The sequence below is a fragment of the Helianthus annuus genome, chromosome 2 (genome assembly GCF_002127325.2).
Source record: "Helianthus annuus cultivar XRQ/B chromosome 2, HanXRQr2.0-SUNRISE, whole genome shotgun sequence".
In the NCBI taxonomy this organism is placed as follows: domain Eukaryota; kingdom Viridiplantae; phylum Streptophyta; class Magnoliopsida; order Asterales; family Asteraceae; genus Helianthus; species Helianthus annuus.
In genome coordinates, this window is record NC_035434.2 from 150,957,112 (window position 1) to 150,971,858 (window position 14,747).

General features: G+C 31.9%; 1 long non-coding RNA gene across 1 annotated transcript; it reads left to right on the top strand.

Moving 5' to 3' along the window:
• The first annotated feature begins 1,169 nt into the window (after positions 1-1,169).
• LOC110924225 lies at positions 1,170-5,097 on the top strand. Its single transcript, XR_004882135.1, has 6 exons — positions 1,170-2,734; positions 2,812-3,036; positions 3,124-3,239; positions 3,320-3,472; positions 3,556-3,747; positions 4,741-5,097. It is a non-coding gene; the product is annotated as an uncharacterized LOC110924225 (long non-coding RNA).
• The last annotated feature ends 9,650 nt before the right edge of the window (positions 5,098-14,747 follow it).

The following is a 14,747-nucleotide window of genomic DNA, read 5'->3' on the forward strand; positions in this document are numbered from 1 at the left end:
TCCTCATGAAACTCGGATGATTCGTTTACATCCGATCTACATTTGTTTGGTCTCCTCGTTGTTGTATACAACTATGCAACAACGAGAAACTCGCCTTCTTTCAATACATAATCGAGCTAACTTGTGTGTAAGGCATAGGGGTGTTTATAGAATCGGTTTTAAGTTATTTAAATTGCGTTATTCATATTTGAAAAATAATAAACTGAATTCAAATTCGACTCCAATAAGATACACAAAAACTAATTTGAATACGATTAGTTTAAATTGGTTTGAAATCGGGTCTATTCAAATAAACCAATTTACCTATGATCATTTTAAAAGGGTAAAAAAAGTGTATCAAACAAAAAAATAAGAAAATATCTCTATAACATTCGAATTTGGGTTATTCTGTTCAAGATTTATAAATTCAAAATCTATTCGAAAACCAAAGTTGAATTTCAGTTCCGATAAGTCCCAATTCGAATAACCCAAATTTGTTACTTGAACTTGGTTTGGTTTGGTTTGAATTTCGGGTTATTCGAGTATGAACCCGTAGGAGATTTCGGCCTCTTAGAATTGAAAGTGTTTTATTTCTACAAATATGAGAGGTATGACTTTTTGGAACTAACCATGAGAATGATCAAGACTCAAGAGTGCTTACATATTAGGCCAAATAAAAAATTTGACTCTTATGTGTTGGGTAGATGAGTGGGCCAAAATTTGGCCCATTAATTATGAATCGAAATCTATTCATCCTTCGCACTTGTTGCCCAAATATGCATATGATAAAATGGTGACATCTGATTAAAACTAAGACATTGAAATCATTCAATACATTGTAGTGATTAGAGGTAAAGGTTTTGAAGGACACCAAACAACAACCAAAAAATGAAAAAGAAAAAAAAATACTAATGTAGTAATGTACTAATGTATATAAGTATAACCTAAATTAATAACGACGATTCTCTAGCTAGTAGTCCCTCAAGTCTTCAACCATTGGAGTTCCTGGATTCATCGGCATGCAATTGTTCGTGTCCATCAAACGGGAATAAATCATAGAAACTTCAATTATGCCTATTGATTTTGTTTCCATGATCGTTCCTTTCATCATAAAAGTTGTTTTTTTGGAAGATTTTCTATGGGATCCAATTTGGTCTGACTTTCATATAATCGGTCTAAAGTTGTGAACTTGTGACCCTTCATAGTAATGATGATAGATGTGTTGCTGGTTGTGCTTTACAGAAATATTATGTTTCTGCAGCCATCACTATGTGTTTTTATTTGACTATTGATGCTTATGGGATATTAAATATGTGATTGATTTTTGGTGTTTGAACCAAATGTGGATCAGATCATCAGGGCTGCAAATCGTCTGAGAAGAAAACACTGATGGTTTAGGGTTCGGTGTCAGCGAGCCCAGGCTCGTCTTACCAACCAAGCCTCCACGCTTCATGACTTCATGTAACCAGAGCCATCCCTCCTCTTTAATCGCGAGCCCGACCTTGTCGCCATTTGGAGTCAATCCGTATCCTGATTCTGTCATTCCTTGGCTCAAGAATCTCTCATCTTCATCCCTTGCTTCCAAAGCTCCTCATTTTCACATCCAGAATAGCTCCATGAGTGCACCAGTGACCTCACCAACTGCTCGGTCCCCACCTTGAAAACCAAGATTTGTGGTTTAAAATGACTCGAAGAAGAGATGTTCATCTAGCATTAGCATTGCATTGCATTGAATAAACACACACTCCAATTTGAGACACTTAAATCACCACAGAGCACCAATTTTGAGTCAAATGGCTTTTTTAAGAAATAATTTTGTAATATTTCGTATTTGTTTTGCTAGTGTTCACTAACAAAATATTTTTTTATTTTGTTCAATTTTTTAATTTTTATTTATTTTTTATATATATGTATATTTTTTTAGCATTTTTTTAACTCTTCCTTACTTGAACCCATCCTGATCCAAACCCATCCTGACCCAAACCCATTCTAACTTTTCTTTCAATTTACCCATCCTGGCCCAAACCCATCTTGACCCAACAACCAACCCAACCCAACCCACCCATTTTGCCACCCCTGGGTATAAACGGTTCTTGTCAGAACCTATTGTCAATTAAGTCTCAAAATTAACAAGTAAATAAAAACAATCAAACCATTCAAAAAGTATAACTGAATGACTTATGTTTGGTGTGTGTCGTTTTCACTAAAATCCATGAAGTCTATTGAAAGATCAAGGCAAAAGAGGACACAATGTTCTGAAACAATGCTGCAGAATTTAAAACCGACTTTAAGAGGCCATATCTTGGTCATTTCGAAATCTTTTTGAGCGGGTTTTAGCCTAAAATGTAGTACTTTGAGCGGATTATTCACCCAAAAAGTTTCGTAACTTTTGAATACCATTTGAGCCCCCAAAACGGTTCGCAAAACTGAATGTCAAAGCTGTCAGCTTTGGACAGATTTTGCATCAAAACAGCCAGCTTTGGACAAATTGTGCATTAATTTTAAGGTCTACTAGGGAGCCTCATATTGTATACTATATTTACTTAGATTCATGCGGGTAAACTATGATCTGTTTTGCATGTTTTAGCATGTATACTATACTGATTCTCAAATTTCTTTTCAATATTTTAGGTTTGTAGACTCAAAGGTACATAGACGTGTAAAGGAAATACTTGAACAATGTCTTGATGGAGATTGGGTCACGTTTAAAACGATCCCCCAAAACGTAAAGACGCGCATGTTTGACCGCTTCGGGGTAATTTATCAATTATTTATTTGTATATGTTATGATTATATGTATTATTTATTGCATTTTTATTTTTGTTTTTGTAGACTATGTATAGGTGGGATCCAAAAGCACACCAGAGCATACGTCATTCGTTTATTTGTGTGCTCAAGGGTCGATTTAGAGGCATAATGAGCGATACGAGGAAAAGTTCTAAAAAGAAAGCTTTAAAGGCGAGGGAAGATATTCCCGATGACGGATACAATTTTAAGATACAATGCAAATATCCGCCCAATGGAGTGCCTCGTAGGAAATGGGAACGTATGTGTATGGTAAGGGTTTTAATAATTTACATTTTTTGTCTTAATTATTTTTATGTATTAATTATATATATATATATATATGTTTTACCTCTATAGTCTTGGAACACTAAAGATTGGGAAAGAAGTCCAAAGCAGGGAGAGAAAACTAGAAGAATGACTTATGTCGTCATACAGACGGGTCCAAAGGGTTTGACGAACACCGTCGCAACTTGGTAAGCTAATCATATTATTACTTTTAGAAACCTACATGAACACTTAGAACTTATAAATTACATTGCATCTTTTTATGTAGGAAAAAATAAAGGGTAAAAAGGTTGGATTCGCGGAAGTATTACTTCATACCCACGCCACCAAAGAGTGTAAAAAGAGATTAAATGATGGGGAGACCAGTGCAAATGACTATGATAAGTTAGAGTTTGTTACCGATCGTTCAAAACGTTCATATGTAAGTTATCTTTTATCATTTATTTATAATTATTATATCATCTTTTAGTACAATATCAAGCCATTTGTTTTGATAAACTGTAGGTCTCCTACATGAAAAAACTTGAAAATAAATATGGGAACACGGATTGCGATGATATGGAAGTGTGGGAGAGTCTGCATCCCGAGTGTCAGGGTCGTCAGTTGTTTGGGGTAGGATCTTCTGATCCACATTTTGTGTTGTCTGGAACAAAATCTTCCACAGCTAGTGTGTCAGATACTCGACAATCGCATGAGGTAATGTTACTGCTATTATTGTGTGTATATATATGTATGAATGTATCAGACTAGTGTGTGCTATCTAATATATAAATGTATGTTTGTTTGGGTCATTTTTTTGGATTGACCTAGGGGTGAGCATAAATAGGTCCGACCCGATTAGAACCGAGAACCGAACTGAAAAATACCCGAAACCGACCCTAATATAGGATATAGGGTATTTGTTTGGTTCCTGTAAATCTAGTACGTCGGGTATCGGGTCGGGTAGGGAACAACAAAGAACCGAAGCCAAACCTGTGGAACCGAGATAAATATATGGATTATGTACAAAACAACTAATCTGGGCCAAAGCCCATCAAAATGAGTTAACATAATTCGTGATATATCAAACAGTATAAGATATATCAGAACTAAATCCATACTTCAATAAATCTTCAATACTGTTCATAATTGCTGCAGCTGCTTCACGAGGTTGTGGTATGATTAGTGCTATTACCTTAGAAACTCATATAAATGTGATTATGTGAACATCAGCTAAGTAAATTTGTTTTCCATTTTTTTATTATTTACTGAGTAATGATATCATAAGTTGTGATGCACACCTACTAAAGTTTAGCAAACTATTGATGAATATTTTGATTACCTTTGATCGCTTCATATTCTTGGGTAAGACTGAAGTGACATTCAATAACATGTTATTAGAATTGCTGCAGCTGCTTCAATAATCATGTTCACATGTTGTCAGACTTCATATTTTAGCCGCTAAAATATATAATTACATAACATAATGGTCGGGTCGGTTCTTTACCCGAATACCGATATACCCGACTCACAATAGAACCGGAACCGATTTTATATTATAGGGTATCATATCGGGTATTGATTTAATGGCTTATCGGGTATCGGGTCGGTTCTTCTTCGGGTCGGGTCGGGTAGTTGATTTTGCTCAACCCTAGATTGACCCGTTACTTGTTAATGTGTGCTAATTATATTCGTTTTAATAAACTTTAGCTCCAAAAAGTTCAAGCTGAACTAGGAAAGGAACGAGAGGCTCGACAAAACATTGAAGCCCGTTTTGAACAATTTGAACAAGAGAGGTTACAAGAAAGGGTTGAATGTGAACGAGAGCGGGAACAAGAACGTGTTGAACGTGAACGAGAGCGGACCGAACATGCTCGATGGCAGAAATACATGGAAGCAAAGTTTAATAAATTCGGAAAAAAGTAATTTTTTTATGTATGTTAAAGATCATGTTAGTTTTGTTACAAAAACGTGCATTTTGTTTTTTATTCTAAGACTGTAAACATGTTTTTTTGTTGGAATCTTTAGGATTTTCTGCAATTTATTTAAAAGAATTTGGTTTTGATTTTTTTTGTTTTAATAATATTAATTTGATTTATAAAATAATGGGAATTTTGTCGGTAAGTTTAAAGGAATTTATTTTAATTTTTTAAAACCGTGGGAATTTTGTCACCGAGTAAATTTAAAAACCGTGAGAATTTTGTTACAAACTTTAAATAATGATTGTTAGAAGCGTGGGAACTTTGTCACAACATTTATCTCAAAACCGTAGGAATTTTGTCGCCAAATTAAAATATTTAAAATATATTAAAAATATATGTTTTGTGACAAATTTGTTGTTAAATAGAAAGAAAAAGTTTATAACAAACTTTGTGGGAATGTTGACACAAATCTTCCGACAAGTTCGGTTTGTGGGAACATTGCCAGAAATTTTGTAGGAAAATTGTCGCTTATGCCATTTCCGACGAAGTTTTTTCACACCAAAAGAATTCGTGGGAAATTTGTTGCTACTACTTGTTTCCCACAAATTTGCCACAAAATACGCCGTGAGAAAAGACTTGATTTTCTAGTAGTGGATGATGTAAGTTGTAAGAAAGACTCGCAACCATTGTCACTCGGGAAACAACTTGCAAGGGAGAAACGGATATTGATTTCGCAGTTGAAGGAAAACCCGTCGAACAATAATGAAATCTTAAGTGATGGGAGCCGAAAAGGGTGTCATTTGGTGAGATCTCCATTTAAAGATGTTGGGAATTCGGCATCATCATCAATGGGTATGTTAAGGCAGAATAGCAATGCAATTTTCCCTTTGCATTGACTTGAGCCTGGAAGAATGGTGGATTAGTTCTTGAAAATTGATATTTGTCTTGGTGTATTGGTCTTGAATTTAGCTTAATAATGCAGTTGTTCGTTATGCTTTGAATCCTCATGAAACTCGGATGATTCGTTTACATCCGATCTACATTTGTTTGGTCTCCTCGTTGTTGTATACAACTATGCAACAACGAGAAACTCGCCTTCTTTCAATACATAATCGAGCTAACTTGTGTGTAAGGCATAGGGGTGTTTATAGAATCGGTTTTAAGTTATTTAAATTGCGTTATTCATATTTGAAAAATAATAAACTGAATTCAAATTCGACTCCAATAAGATACACAAAAACTAATTTGAATACGATTAGTTTAAATTGGTTTGAAATCGGGTCTATTCAAATAAACCAATTTACCTATGATCATTTTAAAAGGGTAAAAAAAGTGTATCAAACAAAAAAATAAGAAAATATCTCTATAACATTCGAATTTGGGTTATTCTGTTCAAGATTTATAAATTCAAAATCTATTCGAAAACCAAAGTTGAATTTCAGTTCCGATAAGTCCCAATTCGAATAACCCAAATTTGTTACTTGAACTTGGTTTGGTTTGGTTTGAATTTCGGGTTATTCGAGTATGAACCCGTAGGAGATTTCGGCCTCTTAGAATTGAAAGTGTTTTATTTCTACAAATATGAGAGGTATGACTTTTTGGAACTAACCATGAGAATGATCAAGACTCAAGAGTGCTTACATATTAGGCCAAATAAAAAATTTGACTCTTATGTGTTGGGTAGATGAGTGGGCCAAAATTTGGCCCATTAATTATGAATCGAAATCTATTCATCCTTCGCACTTGTTGCCCAAATATGCATATGATAAAATGGTGACATCTGATTAAAACTAAGACATTGAAATCATTCAATACATTGTAGTGATTAGAGGTAAAGGTTTTGAAGGACACCAAACAACAACCAAAAAATGAAAAAGAAAAAAAAATACTAATGTAGTAATGTACTAATGTATATAAGTATAACCTAAATTAATAACGACGATTCTCTAGCTAGTAGTCCCTCAAGTCTTCAACCATTGGAGTTCCTGGATTCATCGGCATGCAATTGTTCGTGTCCATCAAACGGGAATTAATAACTATCGTCAAAATTAAGACCATCATATTTGTCTTTGTTTGAAAATGGTACAACAATCACACCCATTGTTGTCTTGAAAAGGCGGTGGTGCAACGTTTGGTGATGATTTATTGGAACATGGATCATACTTATATGTCCGCGGTGCATGGATGCACATTCCCATACAGAGGTAACAAAGATTGAGCATTTGTAGTCGAATCGTGTTGACAAGATTTATCCACTTATGGAGCTCTCTTTGGTGAACGCTTGTCGTGAAGGATGTCAAGATTTAGGTCATAGAGTGAATCAGTGGCGGAACCAGAACGATTTAGTTAGGGGGTCATCATAAGCTTATATTCTATACCGGTTCAAATTAGGGGGGTCCATCTCTAAGTTTGTTCTTTAAAAACTCAAAATTTATAAATAAAAATTCAAAAAGTTCCGATGATCGGAGGGTCAACGGACCCTCTTGACCCCCCTCTGGTTCCGCCCCTGGAGTGAATAATCCATTTATCATCACACTCTTTGTAGATAATCAATTGTGATTATCATCGATCCATAAACACAAAGAAGAAAATAAAAAATCTAATACTTTCAGACACATGAAGGTATACGATAATAGCAAATATATAACAAGCTTTAGATCAAAAAAACAACTGAGAGAGGACACAAAAAAAAAATTAATAAAAAATAAAAACTATACAACACGAAAACGAAAAAGACACATGTTGCATAGACTAGAGAAGAGACGAGGAGAGTCATCACGTCTAAATGTGATTGTGAATGAATGAAGAACGAGACGAGTTCAGGTTTTCCAACTGCAAAACCAGAATATAGTTCCAGCCTTTTTCCCACGGACAACTTTAGCCTCTTTATTTCATACTTTAACAGCTATAACTCCTTAACTCGATAATTAACATATCTGCAACAAACAGATTAATAACTAAGATAACCATTTGAATTGTTATATTTTCAACATGTTACACATCTATGTTTATAAAATAATGAATTGCTTCACAACCAAATAACATGGTAAACAAATGTGTATAGTTGCCTGAAACGGATTTGAGATTCAAGAACTCTCAGCATCAGCTTCTTCTGCAGCCATGAATCTTGTTACACACCACAACACCACACACGGATGTTAACAAAGACGATACCACCACCATGGCCACTACTGGCGTTAATCTTTAGTTACAATACTAGCGATGGCGGTTGCGTCTTCATCGTTAGCATTGACGGTGATGTTATGGTGTGTATCAAAATTCACGGCCGTGGAAGAAGGTGATGATGGGAGTTCTCTATGGATGTTAATCGTTTTGATTTTTTGAACTCAAAAACTTAAACTTAAGTATATATAATACTCATTTAGCGATAATCATCATAATTCTATTTGAATTTGTTTGTTAATATAATCTAATCTAATCTAATCCAATCTATCTTATAATAAATAATTCCAAACAATATTTGTTAATCTAATCTAATCTAATCCAATCTAACTTATAATAAACAATACCACCTGTAAACCTTATATAATCTCTAAAAAAACTCATTTTTAAACAAAGTTAATTTATTATTATTTTTATATCGGATTAATATATTTTTTTATATTTCTTGTACCTCACTTTTGTGAGATTTGTCACACGTATGGTAGCTCCACTAATTAAACTTGTTTTGGATATAATTTATTGTTATTTTTGTATCTGGTTAATATATTTTTTATATTTCTTGTACCTCACTTTTGAGAGACTTGTTACATGTATGGTATCTCCACTAATTAAACTTGTTTTTAGATTAATAAGAAAAACTAAATTAAAATGCATATAATAAAACACAATGTATATCTCGAAAAACTCTAATGATTATCATTGTAAATTTATACAAAGATGTTTTTAAAATAATAGTTTTTTCTATAACTTTCTACTAATTATCATTGTAAATTTATACAAAGATGTTTAAAATAATAGTTTTTTCTGTAACGTTAAAAGATGAAGAAAATCTTTGTAAATGGATCACTACCCCATTAAAAAAAATCTAACTATAGTATTTTTTATATTTAAATAGTAATCTAATTATAAAAAAATATAAAATCTTATTTCTAATAAAACATGCCAAAAATTATATTTTTAAGTTGAACAATATTTTTTGTTAGACTAAATCTGCTAAACAAACTTAACGTCAAATACGATACAATCTTCTCACGAAATTGAGGGAGGATACAAAAAAAAAACCCTATACAACACAAAAACGAAAAAGACACATGTTAGACGAACAGAGTCATCACGACCTCGAACAACTTTAGCCCCTTTATTTCCGACTTTAATAACTACAACCCCTTAACTCTCACATATATGCACAAAACAAATTAATAACTAAGATGACCATTTGAATTTGAATTGTAATATATTGATCATCTTATACATTAATTTTTATTAAATAATAAATTAGTTTACAAACAAATTACATTAAAAACAAATGTGTATAGTTCCCTGATTGTGTTCCAGAATGAATTTGAGATTCTAAGAAGTCAAGAACTATGATCTTGGATAAAATTCACATCAAGGATTTGACGAAAAATAACAATGTTAATCAAATGCCAATAAAAAATGAATGACGATTATAACTTTATAATGATAATTCCAAAAGCATTTGTTATAAATTCCATAACCTTCTATCAACACTCGCAATTAATCTCTATAATGGACTTTATGATTACCAATTTTGCAATATGAACTTTACAATTTGAATTCATATTGAACGATTAATGATCTGTTGTGCTATACTACAAGTTGATTTGTTGTATCTTCAAAAGCGATCCACCACAAACCCAAAGCACGTGTTGTAATTTTCGATTTATGTGTAGCCAATATTTAGAATCTCATGACCATCACAACATCTAGGAGAGAAGTCTCAACATCAGCTTCTTCTACCGCCATGATTCCTGTTACACACCACAACATCGCCCAAAGATGTTAACAAAGACGACACCACCACCATGGCCACTGTTGTCGTTTATCTTGCGCGTTCTTTGGTTACCGATATTAGCAATGGCGGTGGCGTCTTCTTGTTGTCGTCATTAGCATCCATGGTGATGTTATGGTATGTAACAATATTCACGACCGGAGAAGAAGGTGATGTTGTAACTTCTCTCTAGATGTTATTCATTTTGATTTTTTGAACTCAAATACTTGATATATATAATACTCGTTCTGCGATAATTATCATTTAATCTGTTTGAATTTGTTTGTTTATTAATATAAATAAATAATAATAAGGCTTCAGTTATCAACATTTTTAATATTATTATTATAATAATGATAAGCGTGTTTTAGTAATACATAAATAATTAAAACGTCATTTATACATAAATAATCTTCCTATACTAATAAACAAAAATCTTTTTGTACACGTGTCAATCTCTGGTGCCTCCTCCCTTTTAATAATAGTATTACATATTAATTAATATAGTTAGAGATAAACGTATAAATTCAAATTTAATTAATAATTATCTATAACAAATATAAATGTATCAAATAATATAATAAGTATAATATTATTTAATAGTTAGAGATAAACGTATAAATTCAAATTTAATTAATAATTATCTATAACAAATATAAATGTATCAATAATATAATAAGTATAATATTATTTAATATAGTTAGAGATCAAACGTATAATTTCAAGTTTAATTAATAGTAAATTACTTTTTGAGTCCTTATGTTTTAGTGGTTTTAACCACTTGAATCCAAAATCAAAAAGTTTAACGTCCTGAGTCTCTAACCGCTCATTCACACCCCCTGTAAAAAAATTCAAAAAACCTTTTGTAAGGCCAAGTTCTCACAACTTGTCAAAATTTTCATTTTACCCTAACCATATATATTTGTTAAGATAAATTATAATATTTGGATATAAACAATAATTATTAATAAAGTATCAAATCACATGTACAAGTACTTATAGTATATAACTTAGAAGACTAAAATTACAAGCGGATTATCTAAATAAAGTACCAAATTATCTTTAAAGCGAACATTAAATGGTTTTTAAAAGACATTTTTTTTGCTATTAAGTATATAACATTATATTTACTTAAGCCGTGTAATACACGTGTTCAATGTTTTCTTCCAATTTTAAATTTATGTTACTATCAATTTTTGCTATTAAGTATAAAACATTATATTTACTTAAGTCGTGTAATACACGTGTTCAATATTTTCTTCCAATTTTAAATTTATGTTACTATCAATATGTTTTCATCTTAAAAAATGGTCCAGCTTCCTAATAACATTGAGTTTTAAATATTAAACTTAATTTCAATCATATTACGCAACTAAAGACATTATATAATATTATAAAAATTTTAATTTGAATATTTAAATGTCAACTACTAATTAAAAATGTTGTTGTAGACGCTCAAATTTATAGTTTAAAAAACTTTAGTCCTACTTTTTAAACGTATACTTTATTTTTAATAGGATTTTTTTAATATGTAATATTTTCTATATAATGATGATATTCGTATCTTGTCTCATGATCCATATATCTCAAAATAGTATTTATATCAAAGTATTTATTATATCATTAATATACATAGTAGAATTTAATTACAATTCATATACCATAACCTCATAACTTATAATTATTTTTAAGAATACTTACAATTTTATGATCATTATTTTTTTATTTTTTAGTGTTACTTCTTTTTAAGACATAATAAAATGGATTGTAATATCTCAAAAGAGAAGTGAAAACTTAGAAAATTATTTTGAATAGCGAAAATATACATATTCTTTTGTTTACTATTTTATCTAAGTAAGTCATTTCATTAATAAGGTTATATACAAGTTTATAATTTATATTTTTTCGTCATTTAACCCGTGTAATACACGGGGTTATAAGCTAGTTAGAACATAAACGTAAATTTTACACCAACTAGTTGATGCCCCGTCCGTGTTGCGGGGCGATGGCCAAATAATTTTCAGTCAATTAAAAAACACTATTATAGTTTTGTTAGGAAAAAAAATTAAAACGATGATAAGACCGTAGTTCTGAGCTCAGGGCAAAACTATAGTTTGTCAGGATTAATGAGCGAGTGTTAGACAACTCCTCCACATGGAAAAATAAATAAATCCAGTCAACCAATTAAAAAAACACTCTTATAGTTTTGCTAAAAAAACTAAAACGATAGCAATACTGTAATTTGAATTGAGGGCAAAGTTGTATTTGTTGAGTTGGGTAAAATCGTAATTTGCCAAAAGTTAAAGTGATGGCAATACTAGAAATTTGAACCAGAGACAAAATCGTAATATAACTTTGCACTAAGGACAAAATCGTAATTTTAAGCAGGAGACAACACTATATTTTTAATTTGAACCGCGACAAAATCGTAATTTTGAGTTGGGGGACAAAAGCATACTTTTATTTTGAACCGGACAAAAACATAATTTGAAACTGAAGGCGAAATCATAATTTAAGAAACGGGGTGAAAATGCAAAATCGTCATTTTTAATTTGGGGCAAAAGCAAAAATTTATTTTGAACTGGGCCAAAATTGTAATTGTAATATGGGGATAAAATCATAATTTTGAATCGAGGGCAAAATCATAATTTTGAGCGAGGGACAAAAACATAATTTTATTTTGAAGTGGGGGCAAAAACATAATTTTATTTTAAATTAAGGACGAAACTGTAATTTTAAAACGAATATAAAATAACAAAACGGTTGATCTAATAGGGAAGTGCCACTGTTCCCCTAACTTCTTTTTGTATATGTAGGAAATAAGATTCAAACAAAATGATTAAGAGAAATGCCACTAAAATGTAACTAAGTTTGTCAAGTGTCTCAATTAAGTCATCCAAACTTTTTTTGTCTCTCTAAGTCACTAAACTTTAATTTTGAGTTCTAATTACCAGGTCGTCAGGTTATCATATTTTTCTTCTATTTTTTAGTTTCTTTTTAATGCTTATGTGGATATTATTTATATAAGGTGGAATTATAAAATAAAAACACATTAAAAGCTACGACTGGTTCATTCCTCCTAAAACCCTAGACGACATGAACAACATCAACGACGACGACCGACCTTCAACCTTTGATGATCAGATTCGCGATTCGTCAGGTACGATTGCTTCTTTCATTTTTGTTTCATAGCAATGATATATATTGTTTCGACGAAGACCCGGAGACGACCTGTATCGATTCGTTTTTGTTTCATAGCTTCTTTCGTTTTGTTTCATAGCAATAATATATTGTTCACAGCAAGAATATATTGTTTCGATCAAATATGCCTAACGTAGAATAATATATATACAGATTATCACATAATATATAACGAGTAGAATATATATACAGACTTGCAAGTGTAATGATAGCATTTAATGAAGAAATTGGTTATGACATTTTAACTTGGTCATATGAAAGCATTTAATGAAGAAAATGATGGGTTTTATTTATCGATGGTCATGGATACATGTTGAAAGAATTGATTCACTTAAAGATCAAAGTATATTGTTCACAACAATAATAGATTGTTCATAGCAATAATATATTGTTTTGATCAAATAATAGATTGTTCACAGAATTGATTCACTTAAAGATCAAAGAAATTGGTTATGGCATTTTAACTTGGTCGTATGAAAGCATTTAATGAAGAAAATGATGGGTTTTATTTATCAGCAATAATAGATTGTTCACAGTAATAATATATTGTTTTGATCAAATATGCCTAGCTAGTCATAGTTCGGAATGTCGGTTAAGTGACAATAATATTCAACAGCTTGGTTTTGATGTGATGTTTGGTGATCACTGTTGATTTACTAATTTGTATTTTTTTGCTATTTATATTCAACAATAAATAGTACGAAAGGTGGGTCTCAAACAACATTACAATATGAAGATGATCAAATCGAAAAGGACCGTTATTTTAGTCTACTTTGTTATGACAGTGATATCGAAAAGAATGACCGTATTGAAAAAGATGATGAGGCCAGTTCCGCTAAAGATTGGAGTGCAAATGAAAATGATTATAAGAGTGATGGTGTTGAAAATATGGAGCGTGATGTTGTATATCCGAGCTACGATCCAACAATTAATTGGAGATTGACCAAACCTATTCTAGGAATGAAATTTGAGATAGGGGTGTTCACGATCCGATCCGATCCGATCGAGGGTATGCTCATGCTCGGATTGAATTACAACCGATCCGATCCGAGCGGATCAAATTTGTAAAACCGATCGCAAAAGTGATGCTCATGCTCGGATTGAATTTGAATCGATCGGCTCGGTTTCGAATCGATCGGCTCGGTTTCGCTCGGTTTTTATCAAATCCTAAAAAAAGCGAGCGGATCGTTTTCGCTCGATTGAATAATAAGGCTTCGTTCAACAAAAACAAATTCTGAACATCTACAAAATGTACATGCACATCGGAAGAATTTTTTCTCTTTTTTGAACAAGCACCTCCGGTCGCTGTATCAGGTACATCGGTGTCACCCGATTCATCAATTATTGGATTCGGGTCGTCCTCTCCATCAGTCAGATCAACATGAGCAGCCGGATTCTCATTTGATTCTTTGTAAGAAGACATCCTACCAAAACAGAAATGAAACAATATAAAGAAACAATATGGTTAACAGAAGCAGATTTAACGATATGTTGCAAACAGATATGCTGAAACAGAAACAATATGGTTAACAGAAGCAGATTTAACGATATGTTGCAAACAGATATGCAGAAACATATTGTTAACAGAAGTAGAAACAGAAACAATATGGTTATCAGAA